Source organism: Streptopelia decaocto, assembly GCF_964273445.1.
Source record: "Streptopelia decaocto genome assembly, chromosome: 3".
Classification (NCBI taxonomy): domain Eukaryota; kingdom Metazoa; phylum Chordata; class Aves; order Columbiformes; family Columbidae; genus Streptopelia; species Streptopelia decaocto.
This window is the reverse complement of record NC_138656.1, coordinates 1566221-1593276: the sequence shown is the minus strand read 5'-3', so window position 1 is coordinate 1593276 and position 27056 is coordinate 1566221. Positions and strand designations below refer to the sequence as shown.

The window sequence follows — 27056 nt, the reverse complement described above, 5'->3', positions numbered from 1 at the left end:
GTCTATGTAATTAAACCTTTAATAGCACCAGATTACAAATATTCCTGGGAAATCAGTGTCTCTTTGGGAAGCAGGGCTGTTGTAGTGCAGCCGACAGACTGACAGCTTGCACCGTCCAACACGGATTTCTCTATGGGGAGAGATAAGAACACTGGTAATGAAGGGCAAAATGTCAGTGTCACAGTTTTAGCAGCTGAATCTATTCTGTCTGTCTCCTGCCAAATAGCCTATTAAACCTTTTAGCATTATGCTGCCTGTGACACTAGGAGCCGGTCCCAGTTATACTAATAGCTTTACTGTGAGAGAGAGAGAGAGGAGCATGAATACCCTTCATTAGTCCTACAGACAAAATCCTGCATAGCACATGGAACAGAAAATTGCTTAAAACGCGTTGTTCTCAATGTATTGTAGCACGTAATGTGTTAATTATCTATGTATAATATATGGCATCAATTGAGTATTGCTGTTCTACTGAAGTTCCACATTGGATTGAAGGTATAAAACTGGTGTATATAATTTCCATTTATTCCATGGCTTCTGTCAAACTAATTGACTCTTTACAAGCCCCTTTGTCCCTTTTCTTCCATGTGTACTCTTTTAAAAAGTGCTCCTTATAATTCCCGGTATAGTTCAGGGTGGCACAAAGAAAATGTCCCAGACTGAGCAGAATTTCATCACACAGACTTGTCAGAAACATTTTGTGAGCCATGCTACACTTCAATATAATGAACTGTTATCCTTTCGTAAGGTTTGCTTCCTTCCTTAGCAGTTGTCCAGAAATGCAGTATGCTATTTGATTATGCACCATGATTTGTTTCACAGAAAATGCCCCTTTTTTGTTCCCCCCGGCCCCAGATACTGGTCAAGAACCCAATTTAGTTTGGTTTCTCAAAGTACAAATATTATTAGAGGCTTAAGAGTTATGGTATTGCTTAGAAACAGGTTTCAAAGACTTTTATCCTACTCGGTTGGGTCTCTCGGTTCCTATGGAATTGCGGAGTGCAAGATACCGTAGGAATCTGCCTGAAAAGCTTAAGCAGACAGTCAACTCCTATTCATGGCAAGATACCACACTGTGCTGATTCAAAAAAAGCCCCAATCTAACCAAAAGAAGTCAGAGGTAGATGCGTAGTCTGTGAATGTTTAGTAGGAATTAAACCCCAAACTGAAGCAGTAAAACTTCTCAGGTACTATGCAAAGTTCCGCAACTCACTGTGTGTACTTGGAAGAAGAACCTTGCAAGATGCTCACTTTGAGTAGCTGCTTTGGAATAACTAGGGGAGACATTCTGTTGCGTAGTGTTTGATCGTATTATTCCATAAACAAAGACAACCTTCAGCTTCAGTAAGGTGGGCCTGTGTTGTAGATTAACAGAACCATGAAATAAAAACTAAATCATCAGAAATGAGGTAGGCGTGAGTGAGCAGAGAGGGAAATGAGCCCTGATTTGCCTGTGTAGGTTCAGTTCCTCCTGTGTACATGGGTGAATAAGTAGCCTTGAATCATGTGGTCATGCACTGTGGGAACAGCTCAGCAAAAGCAGAGCGTGATTTCTGCAGCGCTCCTGTCCATGTGAGACCACGCTCTGCAAGTGTTTGCATTCCCACACATTTATTCAATGCATTTATCTTCTCTTTAGCTTCCTCTCAAACTAAGTGAATAATTCAACAGCTTATTTCCTGCAAAGATCTATTGGCCGATATGTTTACTTTCAACTTTGCTGTTGGCTGGGGTTGTAATTGCTGCAAATCTCCGCGCTTTAAGCATTATGAAAGAGCTGAAGCTATGTTTCTTTCTCATAGTCCAGTTTCTCATACACAGTTGGTATTCTTATGCAGTGTTTGAAGAGCTCCTGCTGTGCTTTGCTGGCATATCCATCTATTGATATCTTTCTGATTAAAAGAGGTTTTCCCTTGTCAGGCTTTCAAGTCAGCAGATGCTGAAGAGGCAGGCTGAGATGTCTAAGCTCGGGGAAGATTTTGTCCCCAAAGCTGCAGTTTGGGGAAACATACAAGAAATTCCTGCTCCCCATATGCTATTGTACAGAACAACATGTGGTCCTCTCCCGTTCTTACTAGGGAAGCGGTGGTTGTGAACGCAAGCTTTTTCTGTCGCTAAGATGGATGTACTCATGTTCGCAGGGCTTTTGTGCACGGCAATCAGTTAGTCTGATATTACTTCCAGGCTTTGATTTCGTGTAGAATGAATTAATCTTGAGACTTCCGGCGTGGAAAAAAAACATCAGAAGAGGGAAATCCAGTGTTTCTTCAACTAGCATACTCTTTAAGGACAGAAGATGTGCAAATTTCTTTGGATTTCTTTGTATCAGACTGCAGTTAGAGCTAGCAGGGCACTGACAGGACTCCACCGCTGGCTGCTTCTTCACTCAGCCTTTTGCTCTGCGATGGACACTGCAACGCAATCTCAAAATACACGTAGTATTGCCATACGGTCTGTTTGTGTGTCACACATGCATTGGTTTTGGTTTTCGTTTTCAGAACAGTCCATTCTGAATGTTCTCATCACTCTGAAGGCTTCTTCCTTTAGGCTGACACAGGGGAGATTTCTCAGCTTCTGCTTAGAGGCGTCTTCTCTTAAGTAACTGAGGTTATTGTAGCACATCACTTGAGGGGCATACAAGAGAAGTGACTTCATCTGATATTCCAAAATAAATGCTGACACAGTTTTTCAGTTAAAAAAAGTTTGCCAGAATATTTTAGAAACTAACAATTATATGCTAATATTTCTAGACTAACAGGAATAGAATTAATGAGTTCTCTGCAGGTACATCTGTCACATATTTAATAATACGAGGCATATTTCATGCTGGCAGCACTCTGCCAGCATTATGCAACCCTTGTGGTAGCTCCCTGCAGTAAATACCAACCTTGATGTGCTACTAGAGAAAACAAATCTTAGTTTCTAGGCCTGACACCCTGAGGTGCCTGCGTGTCTCCCCTGACGTCAGTGGATATAAAGGTTGCATGGACTATCTGTGAAAAGCTGTGCCTTGGCGGATTGATGGTGTTACTTGTGACTGAAAATGTCCTTCTCTAAAACCTCTTTCTGATTTAGCGCCTCTGCCCACCGCGGCTCCGCATTGCGCGGGTGGGTGCATCCGTTTGCAGTTGCTGAAGCCTCGAATAGAGAGCAGCAGCAATTTCCAAACATACCTGTTGAGCTGCTCATGTCTCCTGGGATAAAGACCGAGATAAACGCTGCATAAATATATTTGCTTATGCAACGAAGTTTTAACCTGGAATGAAGCTGCCAAGCTTTCTGTGGATGCTAATCAAGTGACCCGATTTGTCTCTGTTGCTGTTCTCCCCTGTGTAAAATTAGGATGATAATTGCACCTATCTGGAAGAAGAAATCTTTTTCTAGCACCGACACAGTGTTGATTCAATAGAAATATGTCTTCATCTCTCTTATGATGGAAAAAGAGTGAAGGTGCCAAGCACTGCTGTCCTTGACATTGTACTCACACTGACAAAGCCATCCTCTTCTTTTGGCAAACTGTGTTCGTTCAAAATAAACAGGTAGATACTGGACTCTTCCAGTCTTTCCAGAATTAAACAAATTGCATCTGTGGTTCATTTAACCTGAAATTTCTAAGAGAGTTTATGTAGATATGGAAATGTGCTTGAAATGTTGCTGCCTTTACTCATTTGGCTTGCTCTGATTTTTAGTCACAAGTAATGTAACCAACTCTTAGTAGTTTTCAGTATGAAGGTTGAATATAAGGCACGTAGGCCTGATAGTTTCAAGAGCTGCTGCAGCAGTTCTACCTGTGTGTGAAATTGGTGTTGGCAGGTGTTGAATTCACTTCCCAAAATAGGAGACCCACTCTCAGTCGGTTCGAGTGTGGTCCTGGGAGCTGTTCATGCTTCTTTTTCCACTACACACTTCAGGAGAGGATAATTCTATACATGCTTTCCAGAAATATCTCGTGCTGCACCTGAGTTCTTAGGCTTTCCTGTTGCAGTGTTGGATGCCTCACACATATGAGATAATACTCTCTTTTTCCTTTCCTTTTCAGTGTGTCATTATGACTGTCATTTTGTGCCTTGCTTTAAAATTGGTTTCTCCTTGCAGACTAACCTCCAGTCAAAATGACATCTTGTTTGCAGATGGATCATCTTGGCTACTGTTTAGGAGCTCCTGAAGCATATGTTAGTGACAAAAATTATCCGTCAGTACTTACTATTCATTCCTCCACAAAGGCTTTCAAAGAATAACTAAGTTTCTTTTTAAGGATAAAGATACAAGAGTTGTTGATAAGAACTGTTGGTGTCTCACCGCGGTTAGTGTCCCTGAACTAAAGAAACCAGTGTAGTTTGCCGTTCTGTTGCTTTATTTTTGAGCTGTAGCATCTGAAAAGACTGCTTTTAAACGGGAAGAGGAAATAGCAGGGTGATGCAATCCCCGTGGTGTGGTCCTGATGACTGCAGGCCGAACGCGCGGGCTTTAGCAAGTCACTGCTCTCCCTCGGGACGTGTCTGCGCTGGACTTCGCAGAGTAGCTTGGAGGTGTCCAACCTGACCCAGAACCAGCCTGTCCAGACCCAAAGGAGCCCCTGGCAGAGCCCTGGGGACCTGCCAGCTCTCACTCCAACCAGCTTGTTTGGTTTCTAGACGTTGCATCTCAGGCTTCAGGAAGGACCTACCTAGTTCTGGTTTTCCTTGTTTCATCTAGGGGAAATGTTACCTGTGCTATAGGCAAAGCTTTCTCACTTGTGAATAACAAATGTGAGGTGCAGTCAGTAGTTTTTGTAGACATCTTTAACTTTTTAAGGGCTGCGCTAGCATCAGCGACTCAGCAAGAAAGTATGTTGAAGTGAAAAGGGATCATCCGTTCTTCCAAAAGAGATCCTGGAACAGCGTGGAGATAGCAATAACTCTCTTTTGGTATACTAAACTAAATTGCTGAGAATGATGAATGAGGGAAAAAAAATGGTTTTAATTCTCTTGATCTAATCTGTGGAGTTTAATTAGGTATCCAGTTTTAAAACCAGTTATGTTTGCATGTGGCTTTAGCACTGCCTCTTCATTAGAAGAGAAAATGTGACCATGTTATTCTCTCACAGACTTCTCAGTAAATGGTCTTTAAGGTTGAAATTCCCATCAGAAATATTAAGTAGTTTTCTTTGTGAAAGAGAACATTATAGGAACATTATAGACACTTCATCTGAACTGGTTTCTCCACCTTTCTTCTGTGAATTCATCTGCCTCCTACTGCCAGGTATCCGTATTGTATATTTTGTAACAGGGCAGCTCATGCATTGAAGATCCTTATTGATCAGCTATGATTTGAAGAAGTGCTATTCAGACTTGGCTGAGTTCAGCAGAAGTCAAATCAAGGACAGGGCTGGCGAGTGTTCAGGCTCAGGCACCACAATGCTGAAATCTGCATTTATTCTAATCTGTCCAGATACGATTTCTGCAATGCAGCCAGTGGCTAAGGCTGACCTTAAATCCAAAGAATCCTTGACTGTTGGTCTGTTTCCAAAGGCTTAATCCTTTTTTTGTCTTGAGTTCCTTTTGTTTCTCCTTTGCCTCCACAGCATTGAATGATATTTCTGCTGCTGTTTTATTTTTCCCGAAGCAGTCCTGCACATCACTTGTGGATTATTGCTATTTTTTCCACTTCCTTTTTGAAGTATCCATTTCACATAGTCCTATTTCTGCAGCACTGTTTGGGCTGCCATGCAAGCTCACTTTGGATTGCATCAGTGCTCCCGTCAGCCTGCAGCAGGATCCCAATGGGAGTCGGGGCTGAACACACAGCATACGCGCTTCTCCCTCTTCCCTTGGGCTTGAGCATTGGAAACCGAGCGCAGGAATCTTCCCAGCACCGTATAGCACAGACCGACAGTTCAGTGAGTGAGTGGTACAAATACTACAACTGGAACAAAAAGGGGAAATTAAGAAACAAGCTGTGCTGCCTAAAGTGCCCATCTGTGATCTTTGTAGGTAACCTAACGGTGCTTTATTTTATTTCATAGATAGACTTGGCTGTCTGTCACTGTACAGGCAAGACATCTTATCCCATTCTGCTCATTTCCTTCATCACGTCCTTGTGCCAATGCATGTCCCGTGTGCACCCTCAGGAAAACCGCTGCCTTCTGCAGGCTGACGGCACCGAGGAAGAGGTTACCGAGAGCAGGACGGGGAGTTCCTGACCTCGATTTCAGTGCCCGGCTTTCTAGTGTCTGGGTTCAGCAATTACAGATGGAAGTCCTTGTGAGTCCCTGGAGCTCACACCCTGCAAGCAGGGAGTGCGTGCACAGCCTGATTTCATACACACTTGTAAAAGACGTTTAGATGGATAGAAATGTTGTATCATAGCTTCAAATTCAATAACCTCTACAAAGTACATATGAGTTAGAATTTTTCTGAGGGTTATGTGTACATTTATTTCAGGGACAGCAAGATGCACACCTTACCAGTTACATGCTCTTCAAGATAAAAAGCAAACTAACACCAAATCAATCCTCTTAAGATTTCTTTTTTAATATAGCCATTGCAATGTATTTTTCTGTCTGACTTGTTTTCTTGGAAACAGCTGAGTCATTTCTTGCTGAAGAGCTCTCCAGAGTTTGTAGCCAATGGCATGGAAAATTCTGCTGCAAAGATTTATAGGAAGCTGAAGTGGAGTTGTTTTAATGGGGAGCGGCAGGCAGCGTACAGGATGGAATTCACATGAAAACACAACCTTAATGTTACATCGTCCAAGTGAATAGAACACGAAAGGCTTTTATTCTGCTAAAGGAACATAAAATATTTTAAAACAATTCAATCTCTTTTCACTAATAGTGTTCATGCGGGTAGCAAGCCTAGCATATCAGATGGAAATCTGACTTTTTCTGTAAATCTGAGCAAGATAACAGGTCTTTGGTTTCACCTGCAGTGTAGAGTTTGTATCTGCTTCCCGCTGTGGCTGGAAGCTTTTCTGTTCGTAGCAGGCAACTGTTTTCCCATAAGCTGAGATTCCTTATCACATACTCAGTAAGTTTCCATATTACAAAGGTTGTGTAAATTGAATTACACTACCACCACCTATGGATTCAGGGCTATCTTATTTGCATAACAAACGGTCTTGCAAACAGTGTGCGTACTGTACACTCCCCAATTAGGCTTTCTTTTCAATCCTCTTGCTCGTTCCTAAAGAGAGGGAAGGTCTTTTCTTTGGTGGTGGTGTTGCAAAGAAAAGCTGCTAATGAAGGAATGATGAATGGTCTGATTGTGTTGCTGTTTGTATAGTTTCACCTTCATTTGCATCAGTACCAGGCACAGATCCCGAGACTCATTTTTCAGTTTTCAGTGCTCCTCTTCTTTGGCCCCTGCCTGCGCTAGAACCAACCAAACAAGCACATTTATCTCTGCCTCCTAGGATACAGAAGAGGAATATTTCCCTTCTTGCATCATCGGGGCCTACGCGTGGTGGCATGTGCACCTCTCCCCAAACACATCTCCCATCTTCTGCTGAGGGTTGATTTGGAAATCCGACACCAGCTGGAGGATCCGCAAAGTGTACACATCACTGTCCTTTCCCTTGGGAACGCTTAATGCATTGTCTCTAAGTGTGGATCCATTTCCTGCTCCAAGGAATGGATGTCTTAGTTAGGATCCTTCTGCAGCAGCTCCCACACAATGTTTGGCCCTGTAAAAATAACTCCCCTCACCCCCAAACCCAGAGAAAGCACGTAAGCAGAGTGTCAAATTGCTTACATAGCAAACCCCTGAATTATCCAAATCAAAAGACTGTGAGTCCGTCCTGCAGAGCAAACAGTGGAGCGATCTCTCTCTCCCCATAGCAGCGACTGTATGCAACCCCCATTTGACAAGTGACTCTTCAGTTCTGGAGTTCTTTGGTCCTTCCTATTTTTCCCGTCATTTGGAAAATACATCAACTGCCAAAAAATAATGATTTTCTTTTAAAGAAAAGAAGAAAAAGAAAATGAAAGAATGTGGCCCTTTGTTTTCTCTATCTGTTCAGGGAACAAGCTTCATTTGATTGAATGCCAGGGAGAGGATAATGCAATCTCCCATTAGGCTTGTTTGCATCTTTTTCCAGGATGACAGTTTAAGTCTGCTGGCCACAGATGGCCTTTGACAACTGACAACACTTGCTGTGATGCCAGCGTGTGACTTCATCGGTGTGACACTGCATGTGACTGCAGCTTTCTTCCTCTTTTGCTTGCAGAAACTGTTCTTCATTCCAGTAGCACCAGAATAACAGAGGTTTCCCTTGCATAAAAGAACCCGAAGCCTAAAACAGCACTGCTGCTTCTGCTGGAAGACACTGGGAGTTGGAAAAAACAGTATTGTTGGAATCTGTTTGTTCGGGGGTTTAACCGCCGAGTCTGAAATTAGCTTGGCCAAATTGGGTAAAGCATCTTTACAGTTTCGGTATGTTTTTGAACTCACAGTTTCCAATTCTGTTAAGGCCCACCTGGCCGCGTAAGAGTCTCTGTAACATCTCTCCCCTGTGCACCAGCGTGTTTCCCAAGGAAGGGAACGCAGGCTCTGCAGAGCTGGCTGGTTCTGCTGCAAAGCCTGTGGCCCTGGGCTGGAATTTGCAGAAGCAGTTTTTGTCTCGTCTGAGTCTTGGCAACCTCAGGGAATGCTACAAGTTGAATGAATGAAGTCATCCATCATCTAGCAGTGACTGGAGTAGGTTGAACTCATTCCCATTCTGCCTTTTGCTTTAGACACAGAAACAAAGTAAGGTTTATCTTCTAGACTTTTCTTTTTACTGCCTTTGAACAGTTTGCTCTGTGCTTGGTAGCTATTATATTTTTCTAATTTTTATTATAACTGTTTGATCAAAACATGGTCCTAGGGCCTATTCTAACACAGCTAACTTAATATTTGCTTTAAAAAAAGGAGGTGGGCAAATACTTTTATCTTTGCCTCAACAATTTTTTCTGTTTATTGTTTTAGCCAGCTAGAGAGCTGAGAGGTATAGCGGCGTATAGCGCTACAGCTCATAGTGCGTACGCATGTCGCCAAAATAGTCCATCACAGGCCTGGACTGGGGATGAAGTTTAGCAAATACCGGGCCTCGTAACAAGACAATAGCCAAGAAAGTTAAATGCTGTGGAGGAACAAAACTCCAGTCCTAACAGAACATAGCGGTGGTGTTATCTGCCAGCACCTGAATTGCAGCTTGCTCTAGCAGACATGGAAATACTTTGAATGCCAGGCACGTGGACCACGAGCATTCGCGCTCTAGGGAGCTCTCTGCTGCGTGTCCCAAGAGGGGATCGGGCTGGTGGTGGCACAAGGAACAACTGCCTTGCGGGGTACATCAGTGTGCCCAGCTGGAATCAGATTTGATCAATGGAAACAAAAATACTAGGAGTCATATTTTTCATTCTTTTTTCTTTTTAATGGAACTACAGGAAGCCTTCTCTGAACTGTATGGTACAAGCATTTCAAAGTCTTCATATTAGCCATTCAGCTTTAGCAAAGTGATGTGGTTTTCAAGATCCAGGGAACAATGAGGAGTATTTATAATTATCTCTATTTGTTCAGAGATCCTGTCTTCACCTTGGAGTCACAATCCTGTGAGAATGCCACTGTCATGGGGCTGCGGACCATACGAGAGAATAGGAAAATGAATATGTTTTTATCTGAAACTTTATTTTCTTTGAATGATAATGGTCTTGAGTCTGAAAAACAGTGGACAGCCTAGGAGAGGAATGAAAATTAACATCCCGGGATTTGTAATTGGTATTGCTAAGGAGAACCCTGCTTCTGCAGAGCATGAGGAAATTCCACAACACTTTCAGAAGACAGTTTATTAAAATAAAATGGAACTATCCTGGATAAATAAATTGCCTCAATTAGAGGGAAGTTTTGGAAACAAAAGATTCTGAGCAGTTGGCTCTGGCTCCCTACTGTAATCAGGCTGAATGAGCCTTTGTCTGATGTGTGAGTCAGAATAGGCCTGTGACTCTCTTTACAAGAAAACTTCTTCAAGTATTACTAGTAAAATGTTCTATTCCCCACATCCTGCCAAGAAAGGGTGGGACAGATGCTGCAGATTTAGAACTTGGACACTTGTCCCATCTGGCCATATGGTAATTTAAGAGATGGCAAAATAGAGGAATGACACTGACAAAAAGAATTTCTATCCCAGTTTCGTCAGTCATGTGGCAAAGATGTTGGATGAACAATCAGGGTGGCATCCAGCGTGTTGGAAGTGCTGAGTTACAGTTCCTGTGCTGTTCTGAAGCCCATCACCTCCTCTGTGAGGCAGAGTGTGTGATCCCTTGGAGCTGGCAGGCATGTGGCCGCCTACATGTCACCTCTGTGTGATGCTCAGACCACCTCTTCACAGACATAGCCACCAAAATGTTAACAGTGGTTCTGTAGCGTATCTCAGTACAACTACTGTTCCAAAAGACCTTGGGTCCAAAAAATTGGTTACTTCTTGTGCCTTTGATCCTTGTGACTGTGGATGAATATCTGCTCTTTTCTTTTGAGATTCAGGAACATGTGAATTTTCCCCATGTTTAGCCTGATCTTTCCCTATCTAGTGACTGTGAAGTTGAGCCCTTGGAAAGGACGGAGAAGAATAGCAGCTGCTTGGCTGTGAGAAATCACTTTGGCTGGCAGTTTGTGAAAGAACACAGTCTGTTGACTGGTTGTGATATAAATATTCAGGGCTGGATTGACAGTATGCAGGACATGAGTCTGCTGGGAATAGTGAAACTGAGCCATGACTTCTTTCCTTCTTTTGTAATCCTTTTGTGAAGGCGTGAAGGGTGTCCAGCAACAGGTTTCTTTCCTTCCCCAAGATAAGCCGTTAGAGGACAAATCAAACTGAGCAATGAGGAGTTTTTGTTGGTGTTTTTTTCCACTTGGTTTCAACTTCTGCAAGCAAAGCCAGAGCGGGTAAGTGAATGCGGTTTAGATGCTTGCTGGACCCCAAAAAGTGCTGAGTCTCAAGGAGCTCTTGCTTCCCCGAGGCTGGAGAGGGGCTGCGTTAATAGCAGAGCGCGCTTTGGCGTTGGCTACATTGGGCCAGTTTTTGTCGTGGTTCACCTCATTGCCCATCGGTTTGAGGCTCGATGCAAAAGATAATTAATTTCAGTGAGGGTGAAGAAGCAGCTCTCAGTGACACTTCGGGGACTGCATTTAAAAGCTAATTAGTATGGTGACATCAGTATTGAGGAATGTTATTTGCAGTCAGATGTGGCCAAAGAGTCCAATGGTTCTACTCCAAGACATACGCAATTATAATGAAAAAAACAAGAAGAAAAGAGGTTTAAATGGCTTTCTAGTATACATATTCCCAGAACTTTAAAACTGCTTGTTAATTTTAACCTGCCCCCTCTTGGGTGAGGTGAAAGCAGTGTGATTACAAAGAAACAGGCATCGTATCCAGCTGGGGTGAATATTAGAGCTAAGCTAAGAAACTGCAGTTCTGCTTATCAGCGGACCAAAAACTGCCTGCGGTCTGAGATTTTCCCAATAACATAGACTAGGACCTAGATCGGTGTGTATTATGTAGTTTGCTTATATTATGTAGTTGCATATGAGGTGGAAGCATTTTGTCTATGTACTTGTTTGTGCCCTTTATTTCCCCTTTTCTTCGGGGGCATTGCTGTGTGCGTGGCAGGAGGGAACCTGAGACGAGCTCGGATGTTGTTGGGCAATCTGCAGGCAGAAAGCAAAGGCAGGGGAAAGGCATGAATGGAAAACCACCAGATTGCAAAAGGAAAGCAAGACTGGCTTCTTGCTTTGTTCTTATTGACACACGCAGTTTCTACTTCACATTCTTACGTTGCTGAGAAACCCTGTCATCTGTAAACAAAAACATCTCCTGCACTATCGTGCTGAGTGTGTGCAGAATGTAAAGAGGGAGAGATCTGTGGGCAGCCTACAAGAGTTTGCCACATTATTTCCACGCACACAAAAGGTGACGTACTTTTTGGCATGAGATTTACCGCCCTGACAGGCAGCCTTGCTGCAGTTCATGGATTTTCAGTAATGAAGTTTTTCTGAAGACCTGACTCGCATATATTTAAGTAGTAAATAAAAAGCTATCATTATGAATTATGTTTCAAGGCATCGGTCAATATTGTACTAAAATTACAGCACGTGGGATTCCTGTTATCTTCAAAAAGACGGACCCAACACGTTACAATTACACAAAAATTTACCAATGGGTTAATGAGTTATTGAGTTTTAGTAACTTTTTTATAAATGCTCTATGTTCCCTCCACCTGCTGTACAGACTGTAGGAGTTTCATTCATGGGCAGCTCATAGTTGCAGAGATGCAGTGATTTCAGACTTGGTCCCTGTATTGTACAGTCTGAACCAGGAGTCCCTGACTCAGGCGTACTGAATATCTCTCCATACCCTTGGAAAGACAGGTAACTTTGGTGGTAGATTTAGTAAATCCTTGCAGAATTTCTCTAGCTAATGAATGTTTTACTGACAATAGATTTTGATCTTCAACATTTTCTGTCCACTTTTTACATCCTGTCATCCCTTCATTAAGTCTCAGGATGAAGGGATTCCTTTCTGAGCTGTTCACCAGCATTTACCCAGGAAGGGCCAAGTCTGTCCTTGGGTTTTTTGAAGCGTAGCCCTAACTAGAAAATGCTAAGACTGCAGGATTACATCTGAAATCAAAGTTTGGTCCCAGTGGTGAAATAACAGAACGTTTTCTCAGCCAAAAGCTGCTTAGTTAGACAACCTGAGAGTAAGGGACTGGCTGCGTTTGTGCTGCTGCAGTGACACGTCGCGCGGCTCAGACCAAGAGGGCACAGCTGGCTCAGGGTCCCTAAGGGAAGATGTTCCCGGTAATGAAGCTTTGTCACCCTAAGCTGGTGGCAGCAGATGGCAGCGCACAGGCTCACGTTCGCATTCCCCATTATATCTGCAGGGGTCTTCTGTCCTTAATAGGGGACTCGTAGCTGGGCTTAATGGGCTCTGACTAATGACTAAAAAAGAAAAAAGATGAAGAATTAGTTCCTTTGTGATTTTCCTTTCTTTCTTTCACCCATCCTTGACAGGCTGTAAATGGATTTTCTGTAGCTGCTGCGTTTCACTGGGAAAACCAGCAGGCTATGTTTTTAGATGATTAGTCATTATTGATAGGGTTTGTGCTCGGCTCTTGCACTGTAACCATGTGAGCCCGAGAGGTAACAAGGAGACCTTTGAGTTTCCAAGTGAGAATTCCTCCTGGGGTGTCTCTGGGATAAAATGGCCCCAATGCTGTTCATCCTCAAGGTGGTACCGAGACAGGTTGAGCTTCATCGCTTGTGACCTGCCAGGCTCTGGACGCTCCGTCCCTGCAGCCCTCTGACTCCCTGCGTCTGTGCACAGTCAGACCCCCTGGGCGAACCTCATGGAGAGAGAAGACACTGCAAACCCCCACATTTTCTACCTCCTTTTAGTCCACCCTCTGCATTTTTAGAAGGCTTCAGGTTTCCAGATATTCATGATCTAGAATACGCACAAGAAATTACTTTGTTGTTGATAAGGCTGAGAAATGTAAAATTTTAGTTTCTCCTTCAGCCTTAGCAAGTAATTCCAGCTTCAAGGAAAACTGTGCGGAGTAAGTTCGCTGGTGTGCCGTGTTGGCACGGTTTGCAGAGAGCTTGGCATACACCACGTCACAGGGAGGAGTGAAGGCAGAGGGTGTTAAAGTCAGCTCAGAAGTTGCTTTTAGAAAGTTTTCATTTTGAGGATTTGGATGTGTGATCTGATGACAACGCATTCCAGTTTTGGGGTGTTTCTTTTCAAAGTTGGTGTGTGATGTCTGCCCAATAATAGCAGAGGAATGAAGAGGCGGTTCCAGGCTCATTCTTCTCTGTTTGCATTTACAGTTAGTGGTTCTGCTTCTCCACCAGAAACAAGCGCATTAACATAAGCAAACTTGAAAAAATAGACAAATCCAAAAGGCGGTTATGTTAGGTTTGCCTAAATTACAGAGGTTAATTAACATAATTGAGGTTTGCTGGTTTATTGCAGCCAAGGATCTGGCCAAAATAAGTACAGCGTGTAGCACGATTGTCATGTACTTCAATTAACAGAAAATTAGAAACACGTGTAATTGGTATTATGTCTGGTAAATAACTGAAATAGACTCAATCATTCATTTCTACTTGATCTCCATCTGTTAGAAGCAATGGCAGATTTTCCGAATCAGATCTGTAAAATGACTGTGAGAGCTTTTGTTGAGCCGTGAAATGAGGCATTTGAACACGGTGGATCACCCAGCATTTTGATGGCACGAAATAATGAAGTGGTAAAATGCTCTTAGTACCCTACTAATTGGTTAAAATGGAAGTAAATTACCTTGGTTGAAAATTGCTTACTGGACAACTAAAAGGTATGTTTCATTTGTTTGAGCGGTTATTGAGATGTTTGTTGTATTGTACAGACAAGAGACTTTGGGTCAAAAACTTAGGAAAAACAACTCCTAAGAATCTTTCTGAGCGTGGCTTTGGTGCTGGGTGATTAGGTAGTCCCGTTTGAACTTGAAAATCACATTTCCAGCACTCATACAATTCTGTGGCTTGGGTGACTCTTTTGTCACCTCTAACCTGTCATATCTCAGCATGGATCTTCAGAGTAATGCCAAAAACAGTCACCATGACAGCTCACATTGACTGAAGGACTGACTCACTATTATCCAACTTACTGTCTAGGGAGACCATGTTTCCATCAGGTTTGTCTATTGGAAAGATATTTCCAGTAGCCAGCAATGGGTTTTCTTCTTTCATATTTGGTTTTGGGGCAGGCTCAGGTCCACAGGCTGCACACACAGCTGCGCGAAGGAGACAATGAGCAGCCTCTCATTTCATTTTGGAACAAGGAAAGGACAAAAATTATCAGTGTGCACTATTGGTAGAGGGAGAGAAGGAATGATGGATACAGCACAGAAATGCACAAGAATCATTTTAGTAATGTCAGTGAAAATATTTCTTTTCAAACAGAAAACACTGAGTGTTAACTGTCTCCATTTCCACACGGGCTGCTCCCCTCAGTACTTACATTTTCTGTGGTGATAATTTCACTGATCATTTCTATGGCTGGATATTCCACATTTCTTCTTTCTGTCTAGAGATAAATACCGAATGTCTTGCAGTTCAATGGTTGCTGTCCAGGTTAAAGTGTGAAAGTAATAGTTACTGAATTATTAATTGTATTTGGTCAGATTTTAGTGAAATAATTGTCTGCTTGACTTGCTGCTTAATATTTTTATCCTTAAAAAAATGGTTTGAATTCAAGGATTATATCATGCAGTGTGCCTGACTGCTGTGGATCGAGTCCCATTGAAGGATTTTACCCATCCATCTTCTGTTCTTCTTTAACACAACAAATATGCAATAAGGTCACACTTGGAAAAGTCTGAAGTTGTGCTGTCTTTCAGTTGGATTTTTGGTGCCGCGGTAGGGCTAGTTCTACAGTCCCTTGGGGCTGAGCAGGAATAATGGGAGCGTGCGCTTCAGCGGGTTCTCAGGGCTCCTTCCTGCAGTTCAGGTCTCTCTTTGTGCACCCAGGATGGCTGTGGAGCTGCCATTGCCTCACTGCCTTCAGCAAAACTCACACGGACAGCTGAGGCTTCTGGAATAGTTTTGTCTTCCGCATAAACACAAAGCAATGTAAATCAAACTCGGCCGTAAATATTTTTTATCAATGTTGCAATCTCGTTGCTTCAGTACACAAACAGTAGAATACAATTTAGGGGAAGCTAGAAACTTCATCCTAAGATTTATTGAAATATTTAGCAGTGCAAGGACCCAGTCTTGAGATCTTTGAATGATGTAAGTTACTAAAGCCTAATGTAAGTAGCTGCTAGATGTGGGAGACTGGGATGAAATCGTTTTGCATTTATGAAGTCAGAGGAAATATATTTGGCATAAAGTGTTTGATAAAAGATGAATGCAGATCGCTGCCTGACAGCCCGGTTTGTCCTGCATGCCTCAAAGACAATTCCAGGGGTTTCATAGAGTGCTATCATCTTGTAGGCTGAAGTCTGCAACATTTGTACACATTGATTATTTTATTTCTGTGAATACTTTTATTTATCTTATACGTATCAGTATTTTTAACGGAGAGCCTTGGTCAGTAAATTCTTCAGAGAAGCTATTAGAATGCCTAATTTTTGGCTTTATTGTAACAGAAATAATAATAATTTAAACACATATCAAGTATATTTGTCGAAACTTTAGTGGCAAATATTCTTTCTAAAATATGTTTTGAGAAAGGACATATCGCTTACCGACCATTGAGAAGAAACTGGATTTATGTATGTTGGGAGACAAAATGTCAATATTTCAGATGGACTTGTCAGTGCGATCATGCTACAGGTATTTAGGAGAAGGGAGATTTTCTTTTTAACTGACTACATTTGAGAAGAACTTTCTTGTAAAGGTTGTGGGCCAAATAAAATCAACTTCAGTTGAATTGCATATGGTAAATCAGATCTGGACCACTTGATTAGCAAGAATTTGTTGATCTTTTTGACAAAAGATCAAATTTAAGTCTAGTTGTGATCAAGCAAATTTTTTACTGACGGTGCAGTCGCACTAATTTCAGACCATATCAGCCATCAGCTCATTTTTTTTTCCATAGTGGGATGCTTACAGGAGTAGATTTTGGTCTTTCTGTGCATGCATGAGAACACTCAAATACATTCTGCCATTAGCCAAAAATCTTGGGCCAAATCTTCCATGTTAGTTAAATATATCTGGATTAAGTCATAAATTCAGATTAGTACTTTACACTACTGAATGAATTTCACCAATATAGTAATTGAAATGTGTTTGTTTGCCCAGGATTTCCTGCCACAACCCCTGTCTTAGCGAAAGCTTTCCTATTACAGAGAAAAACCCGCTGATTCAGGTAAGAACACGGATTTTTTTTCTTGCGCCGTTGAGGTGTAGGCATTCAGAGACATGCATCAAGCCTCGTATTAATTACATGTATGAATAACTCCTACTTTGTGCTATATGGTGTAAAGGGCTTCAGAAGCATCGCCAGAAATGCCTGGCTGATAACTGCCGCACTTTTTATCTGCTGGGAGCCTGACTGACATCTTTGAACACTGTTGTATCTAAACAGCTTGAATATGTGACCTCGTTCCTTAAATACCATCACTTGAACAGCTCTTGTTGCTAAAATAAAAGCAGCATTGATTCTCGGTTGTGAAATCTCCTACAGACCCTCTGACAAGCGCAAACTAAACCACACCTTCTACTATGATCAAATGATGGCTTTTTGGTGGCAATTCCAGCGAAGGGATCTCTTGCGGTTTTTCTCTCATTCACTTTGTTAAACTGTGGCTGTCACAAAAAGCTCTGGCACATGGAATAAGGCTGGGAAACGGACCTCATGGCAAACGATCCCGGAAAGGTAAAGCGGCTGAATGATTTTGTTTTCTTCTCCTGACGAGCAGCTTGTTAACTGCTCCCTAGACTGAGGCGGGATTGGAGTTGAGCCAGGCTTTGCGGTGGGAGGAAAAGAGGCCAGTGTCAGCTTTCTCGTTCCACGCTGCCTCCAGTGCTCAGAAATAAGGCCTGTGCAATGCAGGCCTGCAGTCCTTCCCTGAGCATAACCAGGATCCTAAAAACACGGGCTGTGCCCTCCATTCCAGCACAACTATGTGTTTCTCTGGAAACAACGTCTCTGAGTTTTTCCCCAAGAGGTGATATTTGGAAAAGCTCAACTTTTAGTGGGAAGCTGAAGTACGGACGCATTAAAAAGAAGTTTAAAATTGTTATCCCTGAAAAGCATTTTTGCGAGAGGACTGATGTGCAAATCCCCTGCAAAGTAAATAAGAAAGAAAAATAATTATCATTTTAGTGAACGTATTTTTTGACTATTGTTTAATGAGTCTTTCCGGTTATTTGGAGTCTGGTGCTTAAAACAGTATTTTGCAATGCAATTGTTACTACGGATTTGCATACAATTGTTTTGCGGATGCATTTATGACCATAGGGGCCAACTTATGTTTTGTTACTATTGGCAGCATCAGGACAAGTGCCATAAAGGCTGAAGGGGTCATAGGGCAGAAAGGATGTTCAGGTAACTACCACACCTTTAACATAATCTAGACATCTCCCCCCAAAAGCTGGCTATAATTGCTTTGAAATTGTGTTTTATTTTCAGAATATAACCTGATTTTCTTCGAGTAAAAACCTTTTTTAGATAAATCCTGCTCTTAGGTCCGGTCCAGCAAATACTTTGCTACTAAGTGCAGTTTTGGATGGTAGACAGGCCGGGTGGTGGCTGTGAGGAGGGACACACATTAGCGGGCACTGCAGAATCAAGACCTGTTAGCTGCTTCACAGGCAAACCAAGGTGCTTACGGTTTTATTCATGGACGGGGGGTTCAAAAGAATTAGAAATTGCTGTTGACCTTGAATTCTGTATTGCGTATAACCATGATGTACTTATTGAAAGTTTTACTGGATTGATTTATACTAAAGAGAGCTCGCTGTTTTTAATCTTTTCATCCAGTAATACAAAATGCCATCAGGATCAGTGTATGTTTATCACCTATGTCTTAAAGCTCAGTATTATTTTGTTAAGGGAAGAGTGTGACCAAGAGTGACAACTTTAATTTGGATTTTAATTTATAATAGCCAGATAGAGCATTTACATAAAAATGAAGGAAACTTTAGATGCCCAACCTGCATTTTTTTGGGGGGAAAAGGGCAAAAAACCTTGAATACAGTTTCTAACTTTGCTGATCGCAGCAGGCTGGTCATTTCTACAGGAGGCGGATTGCAGATGCGGTCGAGTTGCTGGTTGGCTGGGCAGGTTTGTGTACCTGTGGTGAGACAGAGAGGACTCGGGTGAGCACCTTTGGCGCTGGGGAAGGTGGGGGAACCGCTGCCCTGGAGAAGGCGCTCGGCTCGAGATTCCACGAGGCTTTAAAGGGCAAGAGGAAGCACCTTGAGGCCAATATTGAATGTGGCTGGCAACCAGGGTAACTAAGCCACTAAGGGAGTTATGTGCTTACTCTGTCTGCTGCCAACAAAACTCCTGCCAACATCTTTTTGTAGTAGCTGAAGTCTATTAATTCTGCATGCATACACATTGGCAGAAAGGCTCTAACATTACGCTGATCTAAAGGGAACAAAACATAGACACGAAGAAGGACAGGCGCATCCGAAAGAGGCAAGGAAGTGTCTTGGCAACATTCCCAAGAAGAAAGGAGAAACATTTGTCTCCCATGAAGGCCCGCTGGTTGTGCGCTGGACCAGAGGTTCCTGGGCTTGAGGGAGAGCAGTGGGACGTGTTGGAAAAGAAGCGCAGAGTTTAAATTGTATGTAGATAGCATGGACGTTTTCTCTGCTCATATTGCATTAATTTGCAGACTTGTGAACGCTGCACACTGAGGAGTCAGGTGCACTGACAGCGCACAGAAGTGGCAGATGGAATACTGGTAATGATTTTTAATTACATCTTCGTGATACTTGGCATATGAACAAAATTTAAGCTTCCTGATGATTTTATTAGATCCCTAAGTGAAAAATTTATAGGTTGAAGGAAAGAACTGAAAATGGTGCTGTGAGAAGATCCATAATGAGCGATTTAACGAAGTAGTTAAATCCACTGTAGAACACAAGCTGTTTTTAATTGGAAACATTGGACGGTTTAATCTTTCTATCAAACGTTCAGAGGAAATCAAATACCCCGTTGTATAAAAAGCAGCTGGGACACCAGGAGAATGGCATTTATATCAGTGCTCTGTAAGAGGTCAATGACAACTTTAATTGATGCTATTTCAGTTCTTGTGGTATGGTGGTAATTAGAATAGAAATACCTGAACCGCTTGTTCTTAGAAATACGTGGACTTTATTCAGGAGAATCTTCAGCTTAGAATCAAGTACAAAGATCGGATGAAATCTGCAGGCAAGATAATGGGTGCAGTTAACGATCATTTTATGGGTACATCCCATTCCATTAATTTCTGACAAATGTAGGGAGTGGCAACATTCGCTTATTTTCAAAGACACAGTTAATAGTTAAGCTAGGTATCATTAAAAATGCATGTTGCACAAAAACTGCCACCAAGTTCTTTGAAAAATATTATAAACAACAATTGCCTTTAAGATTTCTTCATTTATTTAGACTTTGCAAAGCTCTTTTCTGGCCACACAGCGTGGTCCTACCAAATCCATCTCTTGGTTTCTTTGGTGTCAGTGCTGCGTACCATCCCAAATAGAAACTGTATCACTGAAGTTGTGGGAACAAGGGCTCAGGTTTGAACAGCAGCAGTATTCCCAGTTTGGTTTTGCTTTTTTCATGTCATGAATACGGTGTCAGACTGTAGCTTGGAGTGTTATTCTGCACAGATATGTCTTCTGATACTACGCTTTTGCTGTATCTCGCTTTTCATTTAGTTAATTTGGAAGTTCTGTAGCAAGACAGATTCCCAGCGAACACTAATTCCCAACAGTGTGCAATTTCAACGAAGGAGCCTGAACCTGTAAAAGCTGAGGATCTCACCCAATAACTCCTTGCATAAGAAGGCTGGATCTGATTTTAGTGACAATTACCTTCAAAACATAATATGAACTCTCTAGAGCTAATCCTTACCCAGGTTGGTAAAAATTAAGGATCGCTTCACTTTTCCCAGAGGCAAATGTACATTTACATGATTTCACATGTTTCTGGGGTTATCTTTTGAAAAGAGTGTAATGTACCGATGTCATTAAGATGTAAAGCTGCGACAGAGTGCTGCGGTATTCTTAGAACAAGGTTGTGCAGAAGAGAACCTCCCTCTGGAGAAACAGGGGGACAGGATTTCTGCAGAGCTGCTGCGCGCCCAGCACGTGCCCCACGCTCCGCAGCGCTCGGGGTGGTGCCGCAGCGTTCCAGATCTGCTCTAGTCATGCTGCAAACCCTCCTGAGCACTGAGGGCTGCACTGATTTTGGTCACTTTACGTTAGGACAGCACCAGCTTCTTTTCAAGCTGTGGCTGATGTTGCTTTCCCAAACTCTTGCCAGTTTAGCTCACTTGTATTTCCCGCCTCATCACACCAGTCGCTGGGTTTGAAGGGGCTGTACTGGAGTCCTACTCACTTTGGCTGAAGCAGCTGCATCTCTTGAACTGTTCATTTCCAAGTCTGAATACCTTTGATTTTTTACCCAGCTCTGGTATGCTTTCTAGGTTTTAGGTGAAGTCCTTCTAAAATGCTTTAGTTTTTAATCACAACAACAGGTTTTATTATTATTTCATCGTTTTATCTTTAATTTGTGCATGTTTCTTTTGCTTAATAGGCATTTGAAGATGAATTCTTAGTCTACAAGAATTTTAATCAGAGTGGCATTCATAAATGCAGAGACTCAAATTTGTTATTATTCATTAAATGAATGCATGGTTGTTTCTGAATGTTGTCTAACTTAGGAAAACACCTTCCTATTTCAATATCTTTATACAAAAGAACAAGCAGAGTGGAAGGTCAGGCTGTAAAGTCAGTCCTCATCATACTAAAAGCACTGTAACAGCTGCCTCTCAATTCCTCTTGCACCAGATTTTTGTCCTCTTGCCTTCAGATACCCATGAACACCTGTATTTCTCTGTAGTAACACTTAAATGTGCATGCCTGAGAGAAAAACTGCTCCTTAGAAAGAAGTTTTGGATGAGAATGGAGAGTAGAGAAACACACAGAATCAAGGAATCGACTGGGTTGGAAAAGAAGTAAAATAGGCTTGAATGTATATCTAGAATAACGGAACCGAGTCAAACTGTAAATACGTTCAGTGCAGAAAGGTAACCTGAAATTCCATTTTTCAGTGTTTCTCTGCCTCATCTATTTTTGTGCTAGAAAAGGGGATTTCTTGCCCTTTCCTTTTTGTCTTCACACTTTACAATTTCTGTATATTGGGCTCATGACACATTTTGCTCTTTTTCTCCTAACCCTCTCACATCTTGCCACAGGCCATTCTTTCCAAAACGTAGGGAAACAGGTTCCGTTTTGTTCTTTCTTTCTCCTCCAGCTGCTGCTGCTGGCCAGTGCTTGGCATGTCCTGCTGGTCAGTGCTTGGCGTGTCCTGCTGGCCAGTGCTTGGCGTGTCCTGCTGGCCAGTGCTTGGCATGTCCTGCTGGTCAGTGCTTGGCGTGTCCTGCTGGCCAGTGCTTGGCATGTCCTGCTGGTCAGTGCTTGGCGTGTCCTGTTGGCCAGTGCTTGGCGTGTCCTGCTGGCCAGTGCTTGGCGTGTCCTGCTGGCCAATGCTTGGCGTGTCCTGCTGGCCAGTGCTTGGCGTGTCCTGCTGGCCAGTGCTTGGTGAGTCCTGCTGGTCAGTGCTTGGCGTGTCCTGCTGGCCAGTGCTTGGCGTGTCCTGCTGGCCAATGCTTGGCGTGTCCTGCTGGTCAGTGCTTGGCGAGTCCAGGCTGCACAGCCCCTGGAGCCAGCAGCTCAGCCCACGTTCTCCCTTTCTGCGCACAAATTCCCACCTTTCTCATGTGCCATTTCAAAGCCTTCCCCACATAACCAAGCCCCCAACTTCAGTACTGCATTGCTGAGAAAATGACTCCGTCAGCCCCAGGGCCAGCCGGCAGCTCTTTGTGCTTGCTACGTGAGATGGCCATTATTTTTGGAAGGGTACCACACAGCTTGTGGCAATGTCAGAGTTCCTGTGCAGCAGCACTGAGAACACAAACACCCAACGTTATCTCTTGCAGTAATCCTGTGGGCTCCTTCTCCAACTATTGCCAAAGCCCAAACGCGCCGGTCTTGTCAGATCCCATGTGACGTTGCCCCGGGTGATCCAGCTACAAACATTGCATATACGTATCCCACACACCTATGTGCTGCCAGTACTCAGGATGGATCATAAATCAGGCGTGTGTTGACATGAAGCCTGACACGAAGCAGAATGCACGGAAATTAAATGGGTTTGTATATTGTGCTATTAACTTTGTGGGCATGATGGTCACTGTGAAGTTTGGCGGTGTGTGTTAGCAGCCCCTGCTCGGCAGAGCTTCCAGCTGACACACTTGGCCTGGCTGGGAGCCGTGAGAAATCTGATTGAACAAGGAAAAAATGCCCATCCTGTCAGGAGACGTTTATAATATCTATACGTCACACAGGGGCTGTGATCAGGATTGTGGGGTCCTTGTGTTATGTTCTGCAGATAGGAGATGATGTAGTCTTTGCCTTAGAAGCTTAATGACTGAGGAGAACTCACAGGAGCATGTGCCATTAGCTATAATACATAGTGCCTGTATATGCTATCTCTTATATCTAAATGTAGTTTTGTGGGATGCTATTCTTAGCTCACTGGAGATAATATTTTTACCTTCTTTTTTTTTTTTTTTTCTTAATGCTTATATATATTTCCTTGCTTGCTTCTAGGTTTGCCTTTCCAATGCGAGCAAATCCAAAACATCTGCAAGAGGAACAACTAACCAATAAAGGTAGGCAGCAAACTGAGTGATCTTTTTCCACTGACCTCTTTGGTTTGTTGTTGCCTCATTTTTCCAAAACACCCCCATGCAACGTGTTTTTCATCCACCTGTTGTATTGTATCTTGTGAACTGTGTGTAGGAGGAATCGACTTCTTAACATGCCAGTACATCGCGTAACACAGTGAGCCGTGGTACTCGGCTGGGCGGCCTAAGCACTCCCGAGGGGAAACATGAACCTAATTAAAGCCAAACAGCTGGTCAACCCAGAGACAGGACATTTGGCTTTTTTTTGGTTCACATTTTGTGTATGCATTTATACATACATACATATATATGCCACACACAACTATAAATGCATAAATACTTAGGCTGAAGAAATATCTGTAATTTGAACTGAAATTTCCAAGCAGAGAAGACGACAAAATCCCTGGCACAGTGTGTCTAAAAATTACACTTTGGTAGGGATGCAATAAAAATTTAAATGTCATTCAGTTGCCATAAAACGATCTAAAATGGAACCAATAGATTGTACACTATATATTTTGGGGCGACACCTGACTTTATCGTTAGAGCAGTTCAAATAGTGCTTGAACAGTATGGGAGAAGAGATCCTGTACTGTTTTTAGGAATGTTTATCTTTATTTGATTGCGGTTAGACGGATATATGAAGAAGTAAGAATTACCCGGTCCTGGGCTGTTTTAGTCTGAGGCAACTGAAGTGAATAGTTGGAGACTGTGCCAGGTGCCAGTGCTGATCTTTCTGTTCTGGAAGTCTGGTCCATTTTAACATCCCTTGTTGTCTGCTCCCAGCTGTCCTTCCTCGGCCCACAGTGGGGTACGCAAATTACTTTTACATATTCAGCATCCTGGGCAGCCATAAAAATGGATTTGGGGAAAACGAAAGTGCCCAAGCTCAGGGCAGAGAGGCTGAGCCCACAGAGGTCAGAACCATCACCCGCTTTGCGGGAAAGCCAGAATAGGCGTTTTGATCAAGTAGGATGTTTAGTTAATATAAAATGCATAGACATCTTGGTGTCTTACAACCTTTCTTTTTGTTATATTCTTGAAGAAAAATAAAATACACTTTGCTTCAAAGAAAGAGTTCAATACAACTGGTGAACATCTGTACAAACTTCAAGCTCTAAGAAGGGCTAAACCAGGTCAGATGAGCAGCGACATGATGATCTGGTGAGTGAATTTGCCTAAAAGTGAGTTGAATTTGAGGATTCCTCTAAAACAAGATAGAAGGGAAGCATGGCCCTTGCAAAGTGCTGGAAAGAGACGAGATGAGTGATCAGAGGTACATCTCACCCTCACATCAGTTCCACGAGCATGCCCAGCTATGAAGAAACTGCCTGTATTGGTCTGTGATCACACAGCTATTGAGCAGAACACGAGTTCCTGGGTTTACCTAATAGGAACGAGGAGGTTGTCTTCTCAGCACTCAAAGAATTTATTTGAAATGGCAATCAATAGGCCTGTTGTTTTAATTTCATTCTTTTTTCCTAGGATACTCACAAAACAGTTTTACACTGAACGGAATGCAGTGTGCTGAAGGAATAAATAAAATGGACGTGAATTCAGTAGCAGCCTGTAAGTATGCACGTATTTGTGTGCCTTATTAACTTGTTGCTCCTCTAGAATGTAGTCTAGGTAAAAGAAATTACTACAGGTGTAGTGTCAAAAAGCTGCTCATCATCACTACACAGCTCAAGCACTATATGATTTTATTCTTTTAACAGCAGCCTTTTGAAAGTGATTTGCCAGGTGACATTTTGGGAAGAAAAGAAACTGTAAGGAAGTCATTATTCTCATGGAAAATCTAAGTGAACAGGGATTAGGTAAAAATCAAAAGTGCAAGCAAAGATATAAGGAGGATGAAATAAGTTTCTGAGGGCAGACACCACCTGCCATCTTAGTTCTTCTCTATTAACCATCTTGGTTCATTTGTATGAGCTTCAGGAAGGTCGTTATGTGCTCCATCAGAGAGATCTGTTCAACATTATGAGGGCACAATGCAAAATTTACAAGAATTCTGTTGAAACAATTTAGTTGGATAAATCCTAAAGTGCTAGTTCTAAATTCTGTTTTTCTAAAGCTAAAAATGGGTAAGATTTGGATGAGAAACAAATAACATCTAGCCAGCTACCTCTAAATCCAAACCGGTATTTTTCAACTGGTATTTCTGCTCAAGTTATAGTTATTTCCAGGCTCATACATTATATCTTGCGCTGTTTAGCAACCTGGTCCTAACAGATGGAATAAAACCAGTTAATCTGAGCTAATAGCCTGTGCTGAGCAGATGTTGCATGGTATTCAAGTAGTCAGTTTTCACTGAGATATGTTAGTTTTTCGAAAGTTGCAGTGAGAAGAGTAAAAACTATATTTGCATTGAAAAAACTGCATTTGAAAACAGCTTTGGCCCACCAAACACCATCCCCTAGAAGGTCTGAAGAACCCTGATTTTCTTGGGAGAACGAAGTGGCCTTGTGTAACTTCTGGTTAATGTGCTGGTTTTTCAAGATCTTTTCCTTTTGTTTCATAGGATATATCAGAGAGAATTCAGCCTCCAAGATTTATCTCCCCTTTTTTTTCCTTCCTTGCCAAAACTGTGGCTGCACCTGGGCAGGGTTCCAGGCATGACTCACCTAAAACACATCCCTATCTACAACAGTCAGAAACTAGTTCCAAAACCAGTAAAACTAGCAAATTCAGGTTTCCTGTAGCTTCAAGTCTGACATTGTTTGCATCTCTATCCTGGAATATCTTCAGTCATTCTCACATCTCTCTTATCCTCCTTTTTGGTTTTGCCATCTGGATAAAAGACAGACATGCCTGGGAAAAGTGCACCCTGGCTGCTGGCTCCCAAACGGAACGGGTAACAATCCGAGTTCTCCTGGCTCCGGCTCCGCAGGAGAGCTCCTCAGCCCTCTGTCCTTTAGCCAGCTGCTGATTTTTACAAAGCTATCAGGAATTTAATAGCCTCGAATCTTCTGCCACTGCTGTAGTTAACGGAAATTGTCCAAAGTGTTCAAAAGCTGGAGTGTTTTACGTGGGGGCAGGTGAGGGAGATCAAGGGCTTCAGTATCGGGCCAGCTTGATGTGATAATGAGAAAGCAGGGTAGCCGTGTTGAACATTTTTTTAGCTGTCCTATCTTTGTCTGACCCAGATAAAGGAAGAGCTCCCGAAATGCTTGTAACAAAGAAGCAGCAATCGGACTCTTGGTGGTGTCTTTCAAAGCTGCTAAGCCTTCTGGCTTTGGAAGTCAAAAACGCGCCGTGACCCCAAAGCGCCACCATAGCACAGGTGAAGGCTCCAGCTGCTGGAGTCTGACAAAAACACTTGCAAGGGACAAGTTATTAAGCAGTGAGCAAAGTTCTAGAAGATGGTGGGCCGGTACCTTTTCAATGTGAGCCATTTCAAATCAGTTCTGTTGCTTCCAGTATAAACTTTGCTCGTATATTCCAGTTTTGTAGTCCCAGTAGCAATGCCATCAACCTTCTCTACAGGAACGGTGAAAATGTTGCTGCTATCAATCTGTTTACTCCTCAGGCATATTTAGCAGCCAAGGGAATAACTCTGAATCTCGGTTACCAGGCTGTTTCTCTCCTAAGTGGGTAAATATCAATGCATAAAAAGAGCAAAAATTGATTTCTAATT

At 42.5% G+C, this 27056-nt stretch overlaps 1 long non-coding RNA gene across 1 annotated transcript in view; it reads left to right on the top strand.

Moving 5' to 3' along the window:
• The window catches only part of LOC309438279, a 44398-nt gene that overhangs the window by 12870 nt on the left and 4472 nt on the right, over positions 1-27056 (top strand). Inside the window, exons 4-6 of the long non-coding RNA XR_014183747.1 lie at positions 23343-23404; positions 24465-24583; positions 24905-24988. This is a non-coding gene — a long non-coding RNA (uncharacterized lncRNA). The remainder of the gene's footprint in view (positions 1-23342; positions 23405-24464; positions 24584-24904; positions 24989-27056) is intronic.